General features: G+C 34.6%; 1 protein-coding gene across 3 annotated transcripts in view; it reads left to right on the top strand.

Moving 5' to 3' along the window:
* The window catches only part of LOC144977647 (uncharacterized), a 439,534-nt gene that overhangs the window by 401,208 nt on the left and 33,326 nt on the right, over nt 1-5,000 (top strand). Inside the window, exon 1 of one of the 3 annotated variants that reach the window (XM_078923067.1) lies at nt 2,388-3,364. The exons of the other annotated variants lie outside the window; for them this stretch is intronic. The gene's annotated coding sequence lies outside the window, so the exon portion shown is untranslated. Of the gene's footprint in view, nt 1-2,387; nt 3,365-5,000 lie in introns of those variants that run through there. 3 annotated transcript variants of the gene reach the window in all.

The raw sequence follows: 5,000 nt of genomic DNA, 5'->3' as shown, positions 1-5,000 counted from the left end.
TGGGTAAATTTTGATTATTGTTTACATTTTATTTGCTTCTATTTTGATATCGTCCATATATCAATAAAGATTTAAACAAAAATATATTTTTGAAAATAATACATTTTTTGAAAAGATTAAAAAAAAAATTATTATTTTTTTATTTAATTAAGTAAAAAAATTTTAATATATAAAATAATAATAATAATAATAATAATAATAATAATAATAATAATAATAATAATAATAATAATAATAATAATAATAATAATAATAATAATTTTTCTTCACGTTGTATAATTTTTATGCCCCGATCCGATCCGCCTTCCCCCACTGTGTTCATTATAACGATAGAAAGTAAACGGTTTTCCACCGGTTGCGTTTCCTTCGACTCAGCAGGTGTCAAGCATATTGGGATCTCGTCAGCCCTTCAGGATTGGAACGTTACACAAACATTAAAGAACGTTCAACAGGGATTTCTAATAATATTATAAAAACAGAGACTTTTAATTTTATGGAGTTTTAAAGTTTAAAGAAACGCATGCACGACAGTTTTTTTTAATTTTAATTTTTAGTTTTGCATTTTTACGAGAGACACAGCAAAGTCTTAACTCACTCAATCCTAGAGATTTTTCCTACTTTTCAAATTTAGAAAGAAGTGATTTAAAACTGAGCATGTACATAGATAGTTTTATTCAACTATCATTAACATACAAAAACTAAAAACATTAGCTTTGATACTACACCTGTAATTTGTCCCAAAAAAATGTAATAAATAGGCATGGGGTAAAAGTAACCCTGGTAAACTACGGATATAGTCGGTGTTAGGGTTGAGTGAGTTAATAACTTTCTTCTTGGGCAAAATCTCTTTCCTCTACTTTTATGTGCTTGTTGTTGAAAATAAAAGAACAATCCAGAAAACACAACCTTATTTGTAACCCCTCGTCTCAAAACGGTATTATGTCGGGATGAACAAGATGCTGAAATAAATGGAATTTGTAGCCAGAAATATCAAGCATATGTTGAGTGTATATGCTTTATAGAGGAGAAGGAATATCATATTTTACTGTGCTAAATACCAACGTTTCATATTTTTGACCAGTTTAACTATAACTTGACTTTCTAGCATCTGGTCCATCCTGACATAATACCGTTTTGAGACGAGGGGTCACATTTTCATGATGATAAATCAGTGAACTGTTTATACTATGGAAAAAACATGTATTTAAAAATGTGGCCAGAAAAATCATCCTTCAAATATTATTGATCAATTTCAATGATCTCCTACTGGCAAAAGAAAAAAAAAAACCCAAAAAACTCTCAAACCTGGGACTTCGCGAAGTTAGAAACAAAACTCGCTTTCCTGATCGAAACCAGTTGATCTTGAATTTCAGTGAAATCTGTGTTCACACCGACATTGTAGCGATTAGAGACGATTGGTCACAGGACAGGCTGTGGTCACAGATTACCAAGTATATATATATATCTCATTTCATTGTATCGTCTCAAATACGCATTCTTTAAACTTCCAAATGAGACTTCGAAGAAGCTCTTTTTACCTTTTAAAACCCACGAATCAGCACAGGCTGTGGTCACAGATTACCAAGTGTATCGCTCGTCAACGCGTCGTCTCAAATACCTACTCATTTTTACTCCCAAATGAGACCTCAAAGCAGCTTATTTTTAACCTTAACTCATTCAACCCTAACACCGACTATAGATAGAATGCGCTTGGCCAAGGAGTTCACAATTGCCATCCGGAGTATAACGCCAACACACAAACTGTGTAACCATGAACTTTATAGCCTGTTTAATACAGTTTAGTGAGAACAACTCACAAACGCGGATGGCAAAAACAATAACAAGGCCTGAGTGAGTCATGCATACTATCTATATCCGTAGTTTACCGGGTTACTTTTACCCATGCCTATAATTTATTACATTTTTCTGAGACAAAATATAGGCGTAGTATCAAAGCTAATGTTTTTAGTTTTTACATGTTAATGGTAGTTGAATAAAACTATCTAGATGAACATGCTCATTTTTAATACATTGTTTTTCCAATTTTGAAAAGTAGCAAAAATTTCTAGGATTGAGTGAGTTAAAACCCGCAATCAGCTCTGTCTAACGACCCAAACCGTGGGTAACGATACTATTATTATCGTCTTCACCACTTTCCAATCATTACTGCTCTAAATGCTATACTCACCAAGTGCCTCTTTCTTTATAAAACTCAACCACACTCACTCACACACTCTATCTCTGTTGTATCTCTCTCTTTCTCCCACTCCCCCTCACACGAAATGAACGTGCGCGCGCGGGGGGCAGAGCGGTGCGGCTCGGTGCCACACTTGCCCCATCACGGTAATGAACGCGGGCCTGTCGAATTTTGACGTGCGGTGCGAAATAAAGCGTTGAGGGGCAGCAAGCATATTGCACGTAGCGACTGGCGGCCCGCTGCCCGCTCCGCGCTTTGTAGCAAGAAGTAGTAGTAGTCGTAGAAGTAGTAGTCGTAGGTGTAGGTAATTTACTTTTTCTCTCAGAATGTTATGAAGTGGGAACCGAGAACGGAGTGATGGAGTGAGTGAGGGCGAAGGAAGAAGGCAAGGGAAAATACGTTGTGTATGTACAAAACCAGCCTGGAGTGACAAGAATGCTGTTTCTTTCCGACACTTATTCCAGGAATATACGATTTATCATGTCACGGAAAACGAATTAAACCCAGTGTCAAGTTTCAATGTAAATTGCTGGATACGTTTTAAGCCTCGCCGACGGAATTAAATTCATACCATTCGTTGGATCTTTATAATTTGGTTTGAATTTTTTTTTTTTTTTTTAGATCCCCCGCCGTTAATTTCTTACTATTTTTTTTTTTTTTTTTTTTTGTCTGTGAATTCTTTAAAGACAATTTTGTACTTTCAAAAGTTCGGAGTGGATATGTAGAATATTTCGCAATTTTTATTAGTGCAAGTGTTTTTGTAATTATTTTTGAATAATTTTTCTCATATATTATTTTTACAATTAATTAATTATTTCTTACAGGATTATAATAATCCATCGATTGGTTTTATAACGCAATCGATTTGATTTAAATCGAATTGATTTTTGTCCCGACGTGGGGGGATAACTCCAAATTTCTTTGAAGTGTGTTTTTTGGAAAATGATTTATAATCATCGTTATCGTTGTTGTTGTGTGTTCTTGGATTAAGTTTCGAATTTCAGGCAGGGCCTCTTTTTGTTTGGTACTTGCTGGTCGATAAATGGTTTGACGTTCGTTCATTCTTTCATCGTGATTGAGATGACGGGAAGTTTATAACTGTTTTATTCCAGGTGGATTATCGTGTATTGTTATTATAATAATGTTCTGTGCTGGAGCACCGACCAGGTAAATTATATTATATTTATTTTTAATATAATATTATACAGATTTGGTTGTCACGTCATCATTGTTCTCTTTAACTGACATTCATCAGATAAGATAACGAAGAATGATAGTGTTATTTTTAATTTAACTTTTTTTTTTTTAAACAAACAGCTTATTAATATTATACATTTTTTTGTTCAGATAAAATAAAAATGAAGAAAAAAAATTAACATCAAAATTTAAAACAAATTAAAAAAAAAAACCCCGACCGCTTTTTACACTCATGGCTCTAAAAACTTAAGTTTGTTTGGGGTTTTTTTTTTAAGGGGGTGGGAGTTGGGGGGGGGGTATTTGATATTTTTTAATGTCTCTTTAAATTTAATGTTGTTTTGTTGTTTGTTTGGGGGTTTTGGGTTTTTTTTTTTTTTTTGTTTGTTTATGTTTTTTGTTTTTGTTTTATTTTTGTTTCTGTTTTTGTTGTAGATAGTGCCAAATGATATTTGGTTCAGTGCCGAGTTAAGCAGAAAACATGAATTATTCATATCCCACGGTTTCAGGTTCGACCCACAGCTAATATGAATGAAGGCCGACATAATTTTTCAAAAAAGCAATTCTACACATCACAAACCACTTAAATGTTTTATCTTTCAACGGCGCTTACTACTTTCAACCTTTCGCGTATAAAATAAAATAATTCTTACCCGGTAATATTAAATAACATTTCCCAACACTTTAACAATATCTCAAGTTGGAGTTAGAGTGGCCAGACGTCGTTGCCTTGTAATAAAGCGGGTTATTTACGATGACGTGTTACAGATTTCGGGGAGGAACTGTAACCGGGAACGGAGAATTGGCGGTATACATCATCTGGGGAAATGACAACACACCGTTTTATGATGTAGACTGACGTTACATTTCTGATCTATATAGAGTTTCTGGTGTGTTTTTGTCTTGTTTGGTTGGTTGTCTAAGGGTCTTTTTACATACATAATTTGTTGTCCGCAATCTTTTGTCTTCCTGGTATGGGGAGGAACTGCATTGGGAATGGACAATTGACCATATGATAGTACATCACACAGGGAGGGCAATGACACAGTTTTATGATGTAGACTGTCGTACATAATTTCTGATCTATACAGTAATTGCTGGTGTGTTTTTTTGTCTTGTTCGGTTAGTCGTCTAAGGGTCTTTTCACATACACAATTTGTTGTCCGCAATCATTTTTGTCTTCCTAGTAAATGGGGAGGAACTGCATTGAGAATGGACAATTGGCCATATGTGACCCATCGTCTCAAAACGGTATTATGTCGGGATGAACAAAATGTTGAAAAGTCAATTTTAAGCTCAACTGGACAAGAAAATGAAATGTCGGTTTTCATCACTTTAAAATTCTATATTTTTTCTTCTATAATCCATACATGGACTCAACCCAAGTCTGATGTTTTTGGTCATAGATTCTAATCTCAGCACTTTGACCATCCCGACTTAATACCGTTTTGGGGCGACGGGTCACATATTATTAAAGTACATCACACAGGGCAATGACACAGTTTTACGATGTAGACACTGACGTAGATTCTGATCTAGACATTACACAGTTGCTGGTGTGTCTGTCTTCCTTGTTCTGTAAGTCTAAGGGTCTTTCCACATAATGTGT

Source organism: Berghia stephanieae, chromosome 7, assembly GCF_034508935.2.
Source record: "Berghia stephanieae isolate SIO BIC M18660-M18661 chromosome 7, UCSD_Bste_1.3, whole genome shotgun sequence".
In the NCBI taxonomy this organism is placed as follows: Eukaryota; Metazoa; Mollusca; class Gastropoda; order Nudibranchia; family Aeolidiidae; genus Berghia; species Berghia stephanieae.
The sequence above is the reverse complement of the archived record's forward strand: the minus strand, read 5'-3'. Positions and strand labels throughout refer to the sequence as shown.